Here is a 19,853-nt window from a genome sequence, read left to right as displayed (position 1 = left end):
TTGCGTGTTTGACAGACCGGTCCCATTAACAAGAAACGATCAGCTGTGGGACTGGACGTGTGCCAATGAGAGAGATTGCCTGCACAGCTTAGAGACAGGAAAGACCTGCGACAATGGGACATTAATCAACTGACAATGTCTCTTATGTATTCTCTATGTAAAATGAATAAATTCTCTAGGATTTCAAGCTAATAGACGCTAGGCTATAGCCTTAACATTCATGAGAAGTAAAAGCTAAACCACCTGAAATGTCGTCAACCCCTCCCTCTCTCCGACATCCCTGAACAGGGTGAAAAATGTGGGATTAGCAGGGGTTTTGAATAAATAAATAAATAAATAAATAAATATATATATATATATATATATAACGCACTGCCCTAATCCCCTTCCTCAGATCCCCCAGATCTCTGCTACAAATCCAGCTGAGCCACTGGCATGGAATCAGACTATATCCCATATGGCACCCTATTCCCTACATAGTGCACTATTTTTGACCAAGCCATATGGCTTGGTCAAAGTAGCGCACCATGAAGGGAATAAGGTACAATTTGGGACACACACATGCAGGGACCACCAGTTCACATGCGTTTTGGCATCAGGGTTTTTTTGTCACAGATAGGCCTATATAAGTATATATTTTTTTGTAGGGTGGCTGTGCTAAGACTTTAGCCTAGAGGAATCTGCGAGAACATGGGCTTAGGTCACAATGACAAGTAAACATTGAAGATCTCGCACGGTTAACTAGGTTGGTCCACAAATAGAGAACATCTTCCAGAAACAACAGAAAAGGCCAAGCATTTAGATAGTGAAATAGCACAAGCCATTTGTTGACATTCTACTGAACACCAACCAACACTACTACACCACATCGGTGACTCCTCATCCCACATTGGGCCAGGTATCAGAACTGCATAAGGCTCAGTCCTGGGGACTGAAGGAGTGTCTGTGGCTCTGTATCATTCTCTTGGGCTGGCTCTGGCCAGCTGGAGGGCAGTGTGGGAGCTGGGCCAGGGGACTAGGGGAGTGCCTGGCTGTCTGGAGAAGGGAGCCCTGGCATGGTTAGTCCTTGGGCTGGGGGACAAGGAGAAGATCAACACGCCAAGAGGGAGATAAGTGTCCTGCCAACTCACACTCTGCTTACACCCACAGACTGATTACCCTACTTTATTTAGATTCAGTGGCAAAATGAGGACCTAGGCCTAAATGTTTCAAAGGTCACACAGGTGCATGGCCTAGTGGCACTTACAACGATCGAGAGAGAAAAAACTAATATCTAACAGATAGCAGCTCTCAAAAGCTGACACCTTGCCAACAGCTTGACAGTGCTACATCCTTAGACCTCTGTTTGTAAATGCAGATTCCCTGATCTCCTCCACCCCCCTGCTAACAGATACACCAACATACCTCACCACAAGCACATGACCCCATATACACCCCCCACCCAGGCAGTGCATGTAACCACTATATGGAGCCAAGGTGACATGGAGCATTCCCGATTGGACTAGCATTGGCACAAACACAAACGATATGGAGACACCATGTAGCAAGAATACGATCTCAGTTTGTTTTGTGGACAGACAGGTAGGCCAAGGAATTGACTGGAGTAGGGCTTTTCAGACTAGTACCAATGTTTTTTTTCTTTCTTTTCACTCACCTGGTTATTCCTCCAGAGCAACACAGGGTCGTATTCATTAGGCGCAAAACGCAAGAAAACAGGGAGGGTTTACATCGACTAGTCCAATGAGAAATGGTAATTTTTAATTTGCTAAATGTTTTGCATATCGAATACAACACAAGGCTGGAGGACACTGACAAGGGTCCACTTCATTCCAGTGGCATTTAAGAACAAACGCCACTGACATTCCACTCATCTCTCTTTGTGTAGTATGCACTCAACAGGATCTTTAGATTTCCATTTTACACAAGATGGAGGGCAGGAGACAGAGAGCAGTGAAAAATAAGATGAGAAAACAAAAAGGGATGTGAGAGATAGGAGGGTGTGAGTGAGATAAAAAATAAAACTGCCAAAGAGGGTGGGAGAGAGCAGGCGAGACAACATGAAGGAGCAAGATTGTGCAAAAGAGCACATGCACAAGACCAAGAAAGGGAGAGGTGGTGCAGAGTGCACATGAGCAAGAGCGGGAATAAAGAAGAGGGGGAACATGAGAGTAGAGCGTGCAAGTGAGAGAGGGGGAAGAGAGCAAAACCACACGAGGGAGCAAAAGAACATAGCAAAGGAGAAAAAGCAAAAGGCCACTACCAAATATAGGCTACTACCAACATCATTTGGTAGTGGCCTATATTTGCACATTTTTCTCAAACGTCAAATTTCGAGGTATGTGTTTAAGGTTAAGTTTATGTATTAAGTCAATTTAAGGTTAGGGTTATTAAGTTAAGGCATTAACTCAAATGGTTAATGTAAGGTTTGGGATACAAAACAAATCGAAATAACTACTTTTATCGCTGGATTCCAACATGCAACCTTCGGCACCAGAGGTAGATGTTTACGCACATTTGCCATTTGTTCTTAACACCATAACAAAACCAAAGCATACTCGAAGGTAGCAGTGCTCACTGGCTGAAGTTTCTGTTCTGGCTGGGCTTGGGCGAGAGTCCAGAGAGAATCATGTCGTGACGTGGATACGCAAAGTTACAGGAAGTTGTACTACTGACTGCCCCTCCCCCTGCCTTACTGGAGTCATTTAGGCTAACACAGTAGCTCACAACCAAGAACTGTACACAGCCTCTGGTTTCTTCACCGCACTCCCTCCTAGGGCCGCTCATAAAGACTGAGGGAATAAAATATGAGACATGTCAGGACATGATCAGCAGGACTGCTATGGACTATCTTATCATTCCTGAACTGTACATGTCATTACGTCTGCCTACATATTTTCTCTGGGAAGAGCACAACCAGCGAATACCTGAATTTCATGAGGAGGCAGAAGCCTCATACCTGGAGACACTTGAGGACCAGCAGCAGCAGCAGGATCAGCACTTCAAATCAGCTGCGTTAAGATGAGGCAGCAGCCAGCCAGTGCAGCAGACAGGACAGCCAGGGAGGCTGAGACGGCCCAGATCGCCTCATTTAAACAGCTTCATAGCTGTATTTGAACAGTTTGTCCAAGCCATAAAAGGATGTCAGACACCAGCGGCAGACATGTCACTAAACTGGCTGAAGTTCTAATGTACATTTTTATTTTACTACACCAAGAGCATTGTGAATGTTGCTTTCAATTACTATTCACTGAATTTAGCCTATTGTTAAACAAAGAAAATAATGTACAGATTTTGGAGCAATAAACTTCTAAAATGTAGGAAATACATTTTAAAATGTAGGAAATAAAGATTAGGCATACCATGATTGACACTTATTAAACAACAATCAAACATTGGTCAGACAAAAAAGATACAATTATATAGTAGGTTATTCACAAGGAGTAAAAAAAAATAAACACCAGGGAATATATTGGGGCTTTAATAATCCCTACAGGTAAAATCATGTGATAGGGGATTTCGTAACCAAAGGGAAAAACCACTGAGCTAATGGACTAGGGTTGGTTTGTAATGCTAGTAGTTCTGTTGTTGGTCCAGGTGCTTTGTTGTCCAAAGGGTGTTGGTGGAGTTGGGTGTCTCTGAGAGGATGGAGAAAATCTAAAAAAAAAAGTATTGTGTTTATTTGTCAATGGGACACAACTCACCATAGCATAGTTGGAGGTAATATAGTTGCTTAATTATCATCTGATTAGGTCAGGAAGTGTTTCTCATAAGACTGTTCTGCTAAATTAATCTTACAGTATTGAAATGAGAACAGCTAGCTATTACACTCGCAATAAGGTACAGTCCTGCAATATTACTCTTGCAGTATGCCGTGCATGATGTAGGCTTAGGAACAGGTATGAACAATATATATCCATCACAAAGACAGACACATTATGTAGCTAGCTAGCTAAATAGATACACTGCACTTACCTCCTAAAGGCCTAGCTCACACAGCATATTGCAAGAGTAATACCGTATTGCAAGAGTAATACCGTATTGCAAGAGTAATACTGTATTGCAGGCAACTGTAATAGCTGTCATTCCAAATAAGTTTTGAACAATTCAAAAGACAGATACATAACAGCTAGCTAAACAGATAAATATACCTCTCGAGCGTTTCTTGCGACGCGTAAAATGGTCTTTCAACCGGCTGAAGTGAACCTCTCCTCGCATGATAAGTTACGCTGTGTAGTTCTGTCTCTTTTCAGCTGTCTCCTTTCATTCAGGTTCCATTGCTGCCCACGAGCAAAGATTAAAAGGGTGGCACAAAACTCCTGGTTAACGCCTCTAGCGCACCCTCCTCCATACTTAAAAAAAAAATTATAGTCACAGAGGGATCACAATGTCGCTGATGAACTGCGCAATTGGCCGCCGTCTTAAAATCATCACTAAGCAAATTAAACCTGGTCCTGTTTCCAGTTCCATGGCAAATGGGAAAACAAGCAAGAACCAACAAGGCTAGTTCGTTCTGGTTCCGGCACAGCTTGGTTGCTCTAGTGGAATTGCGCCAAAAGTAGTCACAGTCAGGCTGGTAGGGTCTATAGAATAGGTGTAAGGGTGGGAGATGGTACTTGAGGTGGGTACGTCAGTGTGCATTAACGTGTGTGTAAGGTAAATCTATAGCTTAGTCAAAACCCACTATCAGGTTCAGTGATTAACTCTGAGTTTCGTGAGTGAGAGCGAGTAAGAAACCGCAAAAAACAGCATGTCTAAGGTAGAGCGAGAGTCTTTAATCCAGTGTGTACCTGCATGCAAGGTGCTACAATAAACAGGCTACTGAGATCTCCCTCCCACAGGAACACAGGGCCAGTGTTGTAGGTTGTGGTGGTGATTGGATTCAGTCGGTCTGAATCAGTAGCTCTGTGTTTGTGTAGACTAGGGACTATTTTAGTTCAGACTACCACAAGGGACAGGCACTATCCCAGTCAGTCTAGAGGTATAAATACCCAAAATTAAAACCAAAGATAGCCATGAGCCAGAGGCCTTTTCAGGCAGGATGAAAGGGTGGGTTACTTTGCCCTCCCTGACTCTCAACCAAGACAGGTAGTAGTCTAATAAATATTTAACATCCCCCTGGGCAAGGTCCAGTTAGCACCACTTCCTGTTAGCTTAATTAGCATGCCAGATACAACTGTCAGAACGAGCTAATATTTGCCCAAGTCCTTAAAAGAGCCTTGGCCTCCAAATGTTAATCAGAAATACACTGCTATGGGCAACAAGAATTTAAGAGGATTGCATTGTTACATTGCGGCATGGCAACAATTAATGATACAAAGAAAACAAGTTATTAGCAGGACCACTGATCACACAAAAACATGATACGCTTGACAATGGCATTTAAAAACACCCATACCACTTTAGCCTGCACGTGGGTGTAGTACTGTATTTGAACATGTGGGGGGGGGGGGGGGACAGCCTATTCCGCTAAATATTCCACACAAACACATATGCATTCCATGAGTGCTTCCAGCTATAGCATTCTTTGAAGAGCTCCCAGGTTTGTGGTTGGTTCACCACAAGTCCTGCCTCCCATCGCCAGGCCTATTAACACCTCTTAGAACAAGTAAACACCTGGCCCAGAGCATAGGCCCTAGAGAGAGACCTAAACATACAGCATGGACAGAGCATGGACAGGAACTCAAAAGCCTCAACAGTTGCAAAATTGTAGTAACTGTCCCAAAATGTCCAGGTTTTCCAGAAATAACAATTCAAGGATACCCAGATTTAGAGCTTATTCCCTCCTGATTCAAGGAATCTTTGAACAGAGATGTCTAGAAAACAACCCTAAGCCTCAACATAGCTAATGAGTTAGACAACAGTTAGGGTTGATTTGAAACCGGGCAGTAGAGAGAAAATGTGAAGTCAGTGTTCTCTGAACACATGACCTTAAAAACATTCAGTTAGCCAATCTATCCCACTACGATGGGAGAGATGCTAGATAACCTAATGACGATGAAAGGCCTACGATAGCACTTGGGGGAGAGAGGCTGCTCTTTCTCTGGCAAAGGCTGAAAGAAATCAGGCTTTGGCCCGACAGAAGGAGAAATTAAACGGGGTTCAAGGCAGAAAGCATGGCTACCAAATTTAATTTAAAAAATGTGCTACTAGCATTAGCTAGTGCTAGTCCACTGTTCCTGCGCCAAAACTCCAGTATTTTTCATTCTATAGCTTGTTCTCCATCTTTAAATAGTGAGCAAACATGTTTCCAGCACTTGAATTTCCCGGACTGATCAAAACTAATTTTCTGATGCTCTCTCATCTTTCTAAAAAATTAGGCCTAACATGAAACCTCTCAACTGTAGCAATATTGTACATAAACAAATCAAACTACAACAATGCTTGTCTGACATCACATGTAGTACAATTACAATGATTTAATTGTATATCGGAGTAATTAATTGAACACCAGGTACTGTACAAGGCCACAATTTCACAGCTGCCAAGGTAGCCTCTGGTAGCGGCTAGAACAAGGACACAAACATTCCCCTTCAGCAGACAGTGGCTTGCCTTTCTCATGTAACATTTATCTGATCTAGGGCCTTACACCACATCCAATTAATCTGGGGGAATTTAATTTACCTAGATTCAAATCAAGCCTCCCATTTGCAAGTCAAAGGCAATTCAAAATGATAAAGAACAAAACAAAGATACTAGCCACAGAGAAGGGTGGAGGAGGATTAGACTAAATAAGTCAGAATGTCCTGTACCATTTTAATAAGAGGTGTGGTAAACCATTCTGGTGAAACACAGCAAGTGTCCCAAAATGCACACTTCCCCTATTGCGCACTACTTTTGACCAGGGCTCTATGGTACAACACTCGTGTGCTTTATTGGGAATAGTGTCATTTGGGAAGCAGTCACGATTTGAACATTCACCTAGCCCAGGTCGGAGTAATTTGAACATTCTAACATTTTTAAATGGAACACCAAGTTACTGTTGACGTGTTCCATCCTGAGCAGAAACACCAGAGTTTCATCCCAGGTTCTTCAGTAAACCACGAGTGAAACCCCCCCCCCCCCCAGTGACTGAAAAGGGGGAGTGAAAACCACCCCACCCCCCAGTGACTGAAAAGGGGGAGTGAAAACCACCCCACCCCCCAGTGACTGAAAAGGGGGAGTGAAAACCACCCCACCCCCAGTGACTGAAAAGGGGGAGTGAAAACCACCCCACCCCCCAGTGACTGAAAAGGGGGAGTGAAAACCACCCCACCCCCCAGTGACTGAAAAGGGGGAGTGAAAACCACCCCACCCTCACTGAAAAGGGGGAGTGAAAACCACCCCACCCTCACTGAAAAGGGGGAGTGAAAACCACCCCACCCTCACTGAAAAGGGGGAGTGAAAACCACCCCACCCTCACTGAAAAGGGGGAGTGAAAACCACCCCACCCTCACTGAAAAGGGGGAGTGAAAACTACCCCACCCTCACTGAAAAGGGGGAGTGAAAACTACCCCACCCTCACTGAAAGGGGGAGTGAAAACCACCCCACCCTCACTGAAAAGGGGGAGTGAAAACCACCCCACCCTCACTGAAAAGGGGGAGTGAAAACCACCCCACCCTCACTGAAAAGGGGGAGTGAAAACTACCCCACCCTCACTGAAAAGGGGGAGTGAAAACTACCCCACCCTCACTGAAAGGGGGAGTGAAAACTACCCCACCCTCACTGAAAGGGGGAGTGAAAACTACCCCACCCTCACTGAAAGGGGGAGTGAAAACTACCCCACCCTCACTGAAAGGGGGAGTGAAAACTACCCCACCCTCACTGAAAGGGGGGAGTGAAAACTACCCCACCCTCACTGAAAGGGGGGAGTGAAAACTACCCCACCCTCACTGAAAGGGGGGAGTGAAAACTACCCCACCCTCACTGAAAGGGGGAGTGAAAACCCTCCCACCCCCCCAGTGACTGAAAGGGGGAGTGAAAAGGTGAGAGGCACAAGTAACACAGTTGTCAAAGTAGTCTGCAACATGTGAAGCGAGAGAACACTCTCTTCCCAGTCTCTCCCCCTCAGAGCATGCCAAATAATGTCATTGTGGAGGAAAATGGGCTGGGGGGGGGGGGGACAGTCACCAGGCAGCTGCCCTAGGGTTCTTTAATGAGTTATAATCTCCTGTCACCAATCTAATCAAGTCCCATCCAGAAGGCCAGCACCCTGGGCCAAGCCCCGTAACCAGCCTTGGCCAGACAAAGGTGGAAGGGAAGGCAGATCACCCAACACCTGTCCTGCAGACCTGGGTTCAAATACTGTTTCAAATCTTTCCAATGCTTTGAGTGTTTGCTTTACTGTCTGGGGGTGTCAGGTGGATGGTGTTTGCTCTTTTGGGACTTCTCCATTGGTTCCATTGTGTAAATCAAACTCAATCAAGCCCAGCTAAAAAAGTATTTGAAACAATTTCAAATAACATTTGGACCGCCACAGGAAAAGAAGACCCAGAGTTACCTCTGCTGCAGAGGAAAAGTTCATTAGAGTGACCAGCCTCAGAAATTATAGACCAGGTCCGCTGTCTTGTCCTACACATGCTGAAAGAGTGTGTTGGGCCTTTAATAGGATTGGTGTGACTTCACATCCGAGTGGAAAAGCGCAACTGAAGAACAAATTGTCTGATGCCGAGCAGAAGCATTTTGGATCTGCGTTTACAAAACGCAGCAAGATTAGAGGTCGACCGACTATGATTTTTCAACGCCGATACCGATTATTGGACGGCCAAAAAAAGCCGATACCGATTAACTTCTTTGGGATAGGGGGCGGTATTTTGACGTCTGGATGAAAAGCGTGCCCAAAGTAAATAGAAGCTAGGATATGCATATAATTGTTAGATTTGGATCAAAAACACAGAAGTTTCTAAAGCTGTCTGAGTATAACAGAACTGAAATGGCAGGTGAAACCCCGAGGACAAACCCCCCCCCCCCCCCAAAAAAATCATCCTACCACTGATTTCAATGGCTGGCACTTTTATAATAGGGCAAAATCGTGCCCGATTGCAGTTCCTAGGGCTTCCACTAGATATCAACAGTCTTTAGAAAGAGTTTCAGGCTGGTTTTTGGAAAAATGAGCAAGAAATTGTAGTTTTTCTAGGTGGCTCCCATTTTGGCTGTAGTGTTTCCAAGCGCGTGACAAAGCGTGTTCTTTGGTATTTTTCTCTGGTAAAGACAATAACGATTCTGTCTTAAATTTGAGCGTTTATTTGCGTATTAGGATACCTAAGGTTTGATTATAAACGTTGATTGACTTGTTTGGATAAATTTATTGGTAACGTTTGGGATTCATTTTGTATGCATTTTGAAGGAGGGAAATCGGTGGATTATTGACTGAAGCGCGCCAGCTAAACTGAGTTTTTATGGATATAAAGTAGGACTTTATCGAACAAAAGGGCCATTTGTAATGGAACTGAGACCTTTTGGAGTGCCAACAGAAGATCTTCAAAGGTAAGGCATTTTTTATATCGCTATTTCTGACTTTTGTGTTGCACCTGCCTGGTTGAAATATGATTTGTCATGCATTTGTATGCGGGGTGCTGTCCTCAGATAATCGCATGGTTTGCTTTCGCCGTAAAGCCTTTTTGAAATCTGACACCTTGGCTGGATTAACAAGAAGTTTAGCTTTATTTTGATGTATAACACATATTTTCAAGAATGTTAAATATTTGAATTTAGTATTTTTGAATTTCGCGCTCTGCAATTTCACCGGATGTTGGTCAGGTGGGACGCTACCGTCCCACGTATCCATAAGAAGTTAAATCGGCCGATTTTTATATATTTTGTAATAATGACAATTACAACAATAATGAATGAACACTTATTTTGACTTAATATAATACATCAATAAAATCAATTTAGTCTTAAATAAATGAAACATGTTCAATTTGGTTTAAATAATGCAAAAACAAAATCTTGAAAAGTAAAAGTGCAATATGCGCCATGTAAAAAAGCTAACGTTTAAGTTCCTTGCTCAGAACATATGAAAGCTGGTGGTTCCTTTTAACATGAGTCTTCAATATTCCCAGGTAAGAAGTTTTAAATTGAAGTTTACCATTTGAAATACCATTTGTATTTCATATACCTTTGACTATTGGATGATCTAATAGATACTTTGGTATTGCCAGTCTCATCTCGGGAGTTGATAGGCTTGAAGTCATAAACAGCGCAAAGCTTGAAGCATTGCGAAGAGCTGCTGGCAAACGCAGTAAAGTGCTGTTTGAATGAATGCTTACGAGCCTGCTGCTGCCTACCACGGCTCAGTCAGACTGCTCTATCAAATCAGACTTAATTATAATATAACACAGAAATACGAGCCTTAGGTCATTAATATGGTCAAATCCGGAAACTATCATTTCGAAAACAAAACATTTATTCTTTCAGTGAAATTCGGGACCGTTCTGTGTTTTATCTAACGGGTGGCATCCATAAGTCAAAATATTCCTGTTATATTGCACAACCTTCAATGTTATGTCATAATTACGTCAAATTAGTTCGCAACGATCCAGGCGGGCCAAACTGTTGCATATACCCTGACTGCGTGCAATGAACGCAAGAGAAGTGACACAATTTCCCTAGTTTAATATTGCCTGCTAACCTGGATTTCTTTTAACTGAATATGCAGGTTTAAAAAATATATACTTTGTGTACTGATTTTAAGAAAGGCATTGATGTTTATGGCTAGGTACATTTGTGCAACGATTGTGATTTTTTCGCAAATGCGCTTTTGTTAAATCATCCCCCGTTTGGCGAAGTTGGCTGTCTTTGTTAGGAAGAAAGAGTCTTCACACAGTTCGCAACGAGCCAGGCAGCCCAAACTGCTGCATATACACTGACTCTGTTGCACAGAACGCAAGAGAAGTGACAATTTCCCTAGCTAAAAGAAATTCATGTTAGCAGGCAATATTAACTAAATATGCAGGTTTAAAATCAATACAGAAGTATATATTTTTAAGAAAGGCGTTGATGTTTATGGTTAGGTACACATTGGTGCAACGACAGTGCTTTTTTTTCGCGAATGCGCTTGTTAAATCACCCATTTGGCGAAGTAGGCTATGATTCAATGATAAATTAACAGGCACTGCATCGATTAAATGCAACGCAGGACAAGCTAGATAAACTAGTAATATCATCAACCATGTGTAGTTAACTAGTGATTATGTTAAGATTGATTGTTTTTTATAAGATACGTTTAATGCTAGCTAGCACCTTACAATGGCTCCTTGCTGCACTCGCATAACAGGTAGTCAGCCTGCCACGCAGTCAACTCGTGGAGTGCAATGTAATCGGCCATAGTCGATGTCCAAAAATGCCGATTACCGATTGTTATGAAAACTTGAAATCAGCCCTAATTAATCGGTTGACCTCTAAGCAAGATATGTGCGTTATCTTTTCTTGTGTGTGAAAAACGCAGAATTCTGTGTTAACGCGACCCACTGTTTCCATATACATAGGCCAGCACCCGTGTCTCACCAAGCAATAGCTCCGGTGGGCCTGCTCTAACCTGGAGCCAAGGCAAGGCCTTGGGTACTATTCAGATGTCAGTTACATAACGGCCAACTGTGGACTTTAACACCGTGTGACAAAGCAACAGTCCTGAATGATGCAGATGTTGATTCTGCTCACCACAAGTCTTCAGTGTCACACTCCTGCTGGAAGCACAATAACATTAGAAGCCTACTGGTGGGGGTAAGTCTCAGTGGAAAAGCAACATTGGAACAAGTTGTCATAACCACATTAGACCAAAGGATTTAATATTAACATGGAGGGAGACATAAAATAAACAAAGCTATTCCTCTCGGAACACATTCATGGGCACATGTGCAAAATCATTGCCAAGACAAACCTGTGGAGTTTTTTTTTTTGTACCTTTATTTAACTAGGCAAGTCAGTAAGAACAAATTCTTATTTACAATGACGGCCTACCCCGGCCAAACTCGGATGACGCTAGGCCAATAGGGCGGCGCACAATGGGACTCCCGATCATGGCCGGTTATGATACAGCCTGGAATCGAACTAGGGTCTGTAGTGACGCCTCTAGCACTCGGATGCAGTGCCCTGATTGCTGCGCCACTCAGGAGCCTAGCTTGAAAAATAAACAAAATGTGACTCCATGTGACAACATAATTCTGTTTGTTTCTAACATTAGGACTGTTTTTCTCAAGAAATTGATCTGCTTCATGTTTTGTTTCCTTGCCACGACACCAGAGTATCACAATACTGGTATTGTGACAAACCTAAATTAGGTTCCCACCACCAAGATTCACCATAACTACAGTACCAGTCAAAGGTTGGCACACCTACTCATATTAGGGTTTCTTATTTGTACTATTTTCTACATTGTAGTTTAATAGTGAAGACATCAAAAGTATGAAATAACACAGAATCATGTAGTAACCCAAAGTGTTCAATGAAATACTTTATATTTGAGATTCTTCAAAGTAGCAACAATTTGCCTTGATGAAAGCTTTGCACACTCTTGGTATTCTCTCAACCAGCTTCATGAGGTAGTCACCTGGAATTAACAGGTGTCCCTTGTTAAAAGTTAATTTGTGGAATTTAATGCGTTTCAGCCAATCAGTTGTGTTGTGACAAGGTAGTGGTTGGTATATAGAAAATAGCTCTATTAGGTAAAAGACAAAATCATTTGATTTATGGCAAGAACAGCTCAAATAAAGAAATGACAGTCCATTATTTTAAGACATGAAGGTCAGTCAATCCAGAAAATTTCAAGAACTTTGACAGTTGCTTCAAGTGCAAAAACCCATCAAGTTATATGATGAAACTAGCTCGCATGAGGACCGCCACAGGAATGGAAGAGCCAGAGTTATCGCTGCTGCATAGGTAAAGTTCATTAGCATGACCAGCCTCAGAAATTGCAGCCCAAATAAATGCTTCACAGAGTTCAAGTAACAGACATCTCAACATCAACTAACTGTTCAGAGGAGACTGCGTGAAATCAGGCCTTCATGGTTGAATTGCTGCAAAGAAACCACCACTAAAGAACGGCAATAAGAGACTTGCTTGGGCCAAGAAACACGAGCAATGGACATGATTAGACCGGTAGAAATCTGTCCTTTAGACTGATGAGTCCAAATTTGAGATTTTTGGTTCCAACCGCCGTGTCTTTATAAGACACAGAGTAGGTGCACGGATGATCTTCGCATGTCTGGTTCCCAAGGTGAAGCACAGAGGTGGTGGTGTGGGGGTGCTTTGCTGGTGACACTGCGATTTATTCAGAATTCAAGGCACACTTAACCAGCATGGCTACCACAGCATTCTGCAGCGATATGCCATCCCATCTGGGTTGTGCTTAGTGGGACTATCATTTGTTTTTCAACAGGACAATGACACAACACACTTCCAGGCTGTGTAAGGACTATTTGACCAAGGAGAGTGATGGACAGTTGCATCAGATGACCTGGCATCCACAATCACCCCACAACCCAATTGTGATGGTTTGGGTTGGACTGCAGAGTGAAGGGAAAGCAGCCAACATGTGCTCAGCATATGTGGGAACTAATTCAAGACTGTTGGAAAAGCATTCCAGGTGAAGCTGGTTGAGAGAATGCCAAGCGTGTGCAAAGCTGTCAAGGCAAAGGGTGGCTACTTTAAAATATATTTGATTTGATTTGTTTAACACTTTTGTATAATACATGATTCCATGTGTTATTTCATAGTTTATGTCTTTACTATTATTCTACAAATAAAGAAAAACCCTTGAATGAGTAGGTGTTCCCAAACTTTTGACTGGTACTGTATATTATGCATCAAAATCCTATAAGACCAATCACCTTGAGAAAGCAGCCTTAAGCTAACTCTCTAATCAAGTCATTCATCCATGGCCAGGCAAAGCATTAGCGGTTGGCCTAGCCCATGCAATCACAACCTGAGGACCCAAGACTCCAGACAGACAGAACAAGGAATACCTGTTGCCATAACGACGGGTGGGTATCTCCAGGGAGGTGAGAGACAGGAGTTCCAACAGGGCCAGATCCTGTCCCTCAAGAAGAGATCAGAGGAGCAGCAGTGATCCTTTTAAATATTTACACTGACAAGCAGGAGGCGTAGCGTCATAAGGTGCAGGGATAGAGAAGAGAGAGAAGCTCATTGTAGGTAGAAGGTGCTTTTAGGCACAGATCTAAAACTTAGCATACAGTCCAGTGGGAGTACTTGCACATCAAGCTGCCTCTCGCTTGAGAAACAGGAGATAGGCTCCTGCCCTATGGGCAATTCTGGCTTGGACAAGGCTTACTTAAAAGATCTAGGATCATCTTAGCTTCCACAGACCCCAATGTGTTTTATTAGGGTGGTAAAAAGGAAGAAACTGACCTTAGATCAGTTTCCTGGAGATTACTTTCATCATCCTACTACTCCGACGGGCTCCAGGTCTGCTCCTCAGTGAGTCAGTGCACATGGTCTGTGGCCAGAGGCTGTGAGGAGCCACACAACTCATGCGTTTTAATAAGCTGGTTGAATACAAGAGAATGGAAGCGAAAGCCACGTCTAAGCAACCCCGCTTTTCTAAAACACAGTCACTGCATTTTATCACCACAGGTTCTAGACTTTTTTTTTTGTCAACACCATTGCCAGACAGCACACAATAGACTACCTATTGAGTAGCATGATGTTTTTAACCAGATTCTGTCTAACTGAGGAGATGGTTGCTGTAAACACTATGACAATAGAAGATCCTGTATTCCTATACAAGCAGGTAGGAGCAGCATCCAGAAGGGGTGTCAGTGCTGGCTAGCCCTCCATGCCCTCTTTATAACAGGGGTTATAAACAACCAACAGTGCCTATAACAGAGGAATAATACCCAGTGTCAAAGGGGTGTAGGTAAACAGTAACTACTGATACAGGGTCAGATATGTAGATATTGCTAATGTATCTAATTAATAGTTATGATTAGGATGTCATAGGGGAGAGAGCAATGGCTTTCAAGGGGCAGTGAGTGCACAGCATCCTCTCCTCCCCCCAACACACACCAAACCAGAGGTTAGTGATCTCTCTCCATCCCTCCAGTCAGAGCCCCAGGGGTATGAAGACATTTAAATAATATTTTACACCAGTTAGACTAGAACACATTACAAGCTCATCAACCACACCTTTCAACAGACACAGGCACCCAGTGGTCAAACCGGGCCTGACGCCAGCTACACAGACAGCTCCTGGCCCCCCCAGTGACCCTTGCCTAGCCTCATGTTACTGTACTAGTCTCAGGTTTCTCAGTTACGGTAACCAAGGCTGACGACTTCCCCTGTTGTCACGCTCGTCTTTCTTTATGCAGATAATATAGAGGACCCATCTTCTGAGTGTGAAATGTCACACCATCTAGTGAAGTGCCGAATGTGCCACATACGCCACCCAATCACTTTTCCCATACAAAAGACACACTCACTTTGACAATAAAATATGCAATTCTGGCTACAACTGTACGGTCAAGTAGTAATGTACACAAAATGACAATGAACGACAGCAATGTCTAGTACCATCCAGCATTGAGAAGACTTGACTATCTGTGTTCAAAGCAGACAATTCAGTCGCAGCTTGTGTAAACAAAGATTTTGGGCAGGTGAGATGATCCTAGAGCGATGGCTCTCAAAATGTTTGTACAATGTAGGGAATAGGCCAGGATGCCTTTGATTTGGGATTTTTTATTTAACCTGTTACATCTAGGGGGCAGTAATTTCACGGCTGGATAAAAAACGTACCCGATTTAATCTGATTATTAGTCCTGCCCAGAAACTGGAATATGCATATAATTATTAGCTTTGGAGAGAAAACACTCCAAAGTTTCTGAAACTGTTTGAATGGTGTCTGTGAGTATAACAGAACTCCTATGGCAGGCAAAAACCTGAGATGCTTCTGTTCAGGAAGTACCCTGTCTGAACATTTCTTGCCCTTCTTTATTATCTCTGTCGTTTACAAAGGATCTCTGCTCTTACGTGACACTTCTCACGTCAACAATGGAGTCTCACAGCCCGGGAAAAACAGGAATGATGTCATTCAAAGCCCTGGCTGAAGCACACGAGAGCAAATGCTGAGTGGTCAGTCAATGGACTAAGCCTTAGGCGCGTGACACGCCCCGCCCCCGGCTTTTGTTTTTTTCCTCAGTTTACAGACAGGCAGATTCCCGGTCGGAATATTATCGCTTCTCTACGAGATAAATTGCATAAATATTGGTTTTAAACAGCGGTTGACATGCTTCGAAGTACGGTAATGGAATATTTCGAAATTTTTTGTCATATTTTGCGTCATGCTCGTGGCCGAGATTTAGCGTTGGGATAGTGTCTAGAACGCACGAACAAAACGTCGCTGTTTGGATATAACGATGGATTATTTGGGACCAAACCTACATTTGTTATTGAAGTAGAAGTCCTGGCAGTGTATTCTGATGAAGAACAAGCAAGGTAAGAACATTTTTCTTATAGGAAATGTGATTTTGGTGAAGGCTACACTGGGTGGGTGTCTAAATAGCTAGCCCTGTAACGCCGGGCTATGTACTTACATTATTGCAAAATGTGCTTCATCCGAAAAGCTATTTTAAAATCGGACATATCGAGTGCATAGAGGAGTTCTGTATCTATAATTCTTAAAATAATTGTTATGCTTTTTGTGAACGTTTATCGTGAGTAATTTAGTAAAATCACCGGAAGTGTTCGGTGGGAATGCTAGTTCTGAACGTCACATGCTAATGTAAAAAGCTGGTTTTTGATATAAATATGAACTTGATTGAACAGACATGCATGTATTGTATAACACAATGTCCTAGGTGTGTCATCTGATGAAGATCATCAAAGGTTAGTGCTGCATTTAGATATGGTTTGGGTTTATGTGACATGATATGCTAGCTTGAAAAATGGCTGTGTGATTATTCCTGGCTGGGTACTCTGCTGACATAATCTAATGTTTTGCTTTCGCTGTAAAGCCTTTTTGAAATCGGACAGTTTGGTTAGATAAAGGAGAGTCTTGTCTTTAAATAGCTGTAACATAGTCATATGTTTGAAAAGTGTAAGTTTTCGGATTTAGAGGAGTTTGAATTTCGCGCCCCGCCCATCATTGGATATTGGAGCAGACGTTCCGCTAGCGGAACGTGTAGATGTAAGAGGTTAACCTTTATTTGAGCGGGAAGTCATGCTGAGACCACAGTCTCTTTTGCATGGATGCACCAAGGCCAACCTCTATCCAAAGCATATACAGCAGAGGACATATTACAGACGCAGGGGGCTGGCTGTGATACCAACATGGAATCTGGAGAATGAGGGCCTCCCTGCCTGGCTATCACAGGCTAGGAGCCACCCTTGGCTTCAGGCTGTAAACATGTGGGCTGGCTGAGCATGGTTATTTCCAGAGCAGGCACCTGGCTCCAGCCTCAAACCTCAATTAACTTTATTATAAAGCAGATCAGTGTTAACAGTGATCTACTTTCAACACGAAACATGCTTGAAGGAATAAAGAAGCTAACAATGACCTACAGGAAACAGTCAGTGAATTGATAGATTGTTTCTGATATATTTGATTCTAAGGCCTATTTTGATAATTAGTCAAAGCTATGTTCAGTAAAAAAACGAAGCAGGTCTTGTACCCAGTGATATCTCAGAGAGATCTATACATATATACATACACAACTTTACACTTGACAAGTTCATGGGAAAATAGGTCACCTTGTTATGACTCATAAGCAGGAATGAGTAAGCTTACCTGTTTCACTAGTTACTCGTTGACTGATCCGCCCACATTGAGTGAGCTGAGTTAGCTGCCATGGGCCATTCACCTTTCCAAGGTCATGTATAGCTTGGATACAGCTTTGGTCAAATTGATGGCATGTTTTTTTGCTAACCCTAATCCTTTTCCTAAGATAAACCTAATTGTCCTAATCTGCTGCTTAAATTCTCATAAACCTGCTACCAAAAGTAAACTTTGACAAAGTATGTATCCCTTCTAGACAAAACCCATTCCCGCCCCACAAGAAATGGTAGCTAGTAGTAGTCAGTCACTCGGCAAATAGACTGACCAAAACACCCTGACAAAGAGACTGGGGCATGAATGGCTGATGTGATGCTAGATAGATAGTCATATGTTAAAGTCAACTTCCGCCCTAAATGCATTTCCTCAAATTCACTAGTCTGACTTGTTGATTGAGTGTTTCAGAAACCAAAGAGTAGAACAAATTGCTTTGGCGTGAGTGGAAACTAGCTAGCAAGACATGACCCCTTCTTCCGAGAAGAACCGTGCACACAAGACCAATGTGATGCGTGCACCCTGGACCAATAAAACAACCATGCCTGAAAAGGCATCAGTTATTCGATTTAGCCACCCTGGTTATCAAATTCGACAGCTATTACAGTTTACGTTCGCATCCAATCTCGATTCCACATGACATTGATGCCGTTCACTCGGCTGGGTGTGTGAGGCCTTGGCAACAGGAGACATGTTTATTTGGGTAACGTTATCTTGTTACATCAATGTCTGTAGCTAACGGCTGGACCGAACCAAACGCTGGACATCCAATCCAGACACCAACGTTTACAGTACAACACTGCGTAGCCAGGCTAACCTTAGTTAGATACACGAGAACGGGAACAAGTGCAGGTAGAAGCCAGGTTCAAATTACAATACAGCGAGCTAGCAATTAGCAAGCAGGCAAATTGTGTTGGCTAACAAGCTTTCTTGGTCGGCTAATTCATATCGAAGACAAAAGAGAACATTGACACAAGAAACGGATCCGCATGTCTTGTAAAATAGGCCGCTGTGTTTAACGTTAGCCAACGTTAACTAGCCCCGTTCTCCATCAAGCTAACGTTATATGCATCTACCCTGCTAACGTTATGCTAACTTTAACTAGCCGGCTGCAAGCAAGGCAGTTCAGAAAATAAAATGGTTCACACTGGGCTGTATTGTGGGTCAAACGAGTAAATATTAGCTGGCTAGATTAGAGAAAAATGTGTTAGTTATTGTTAGTGTAACTAACGTTTAACGTAATAAAACGCGAACATAAAGCTATCAGAGTATAAACAACACCTTTTTATCGATGGCCTTTTGTCGATGACTAACTTGGCTTAGCTAGATGAAATAACATCACAATACTGCGTTATAGTAACATAAAATATACTGTATTGTTCGTTAGCTTGCTTGCTCCCTTACTTTACCTAGCTGTACGCAGGAAACGGACAGCTGGCTGGCTAATGAGGTTAGTAACATGTTCTCGATGAAATTACTAGTTAGTAGTTCACTATACATTATTTGTTTAACTTGACAGACCTTGGTATTTTGCCAACATTATTCGTAGATGTCGTTCTCCACATCGGCAGTTTCGCCGAATGTTATTTAGGAGTTTAGCCAATGGCTGCCATAACCCCGTGTTAGCAGGCTAATGCTAGCTACTTTCTCCCCAAGAAGATTGACCCGCGAACTGTCCAGAAATATGTTTTTGACATAATGTATAACGATACGAACACGTCGTTGTAAAATATGTTTTTACTTACAAAGAGCAGGTTGAACATTGAAATCCCGTGACTATACCGGAGAATGTGGATGGAGGGCAGTAACTGCTGTCAGATCTCTTTCTTGTTCCTCTTCAAAAGTGGCGTTCTCTCAGAACTGTTGGGAGGAGTTTCAAGGTGGTAGTCTCGTTGCGTCACTGCCACGCAAGAAGACCAGTGATGACAGCTGAGCTCTACCGAGTGGTGATTTTGAAATAACTTAGAACATCAATAACGTATAAAATGTGCTATTTTTTTCATGTATTAAATTGGAGTCCTCGATAGGTATAATGTTTATTTCAGGTTGTGCAGTAGACAGTCGGCTTAAATGTGTAAGTGGATGGTTTGGTTATCC

General features: G+C 42.8%; 1 protein-coding gene across 1 annotated transcript in view; it reads right to left on the bottom strand.

The window, feature by feature from the left end:
- LOC115173926 (protein tyrosine phosphatase type IVA 2) overlaps window positions 1-19,626 on the bottom strand; it is a 40,577-nt gene extending 20,951 nt beyond the window's left edge. Inside the window, exon 1 of the mRNA XM_029732442.1 lies at window positions 19,502-19,626. The gene's annotated coding sequence lies outside the window, so the exon portion shown is untranslated. The remainder of the gene's footprint in view (window positions 1-19,501) is intronic.
- Between the last annotated feature and the right edge of the window lie 227 nt (window positions 19,627-19,853).

The sequence above is a fragment of the Salmo trutta genome, chromosome 34 (genome assembly GCF_901001165.1).
Source record: "Salmo trutta chromosome 34, fSalTru1.1, whole genome shotgun sequence".
Taxonomy (NCBI): domain Eukaryota; kingdom Metazoa; phylum Chordata; class Actinopteri; order Salmoniformes; family Salmonidae; genus Salmo; species Salmo trutta.
Note: the sequence above shows the minus strand (reverse complement) of the source record. Positions and strands in the feature narration are given on the sequence as shown.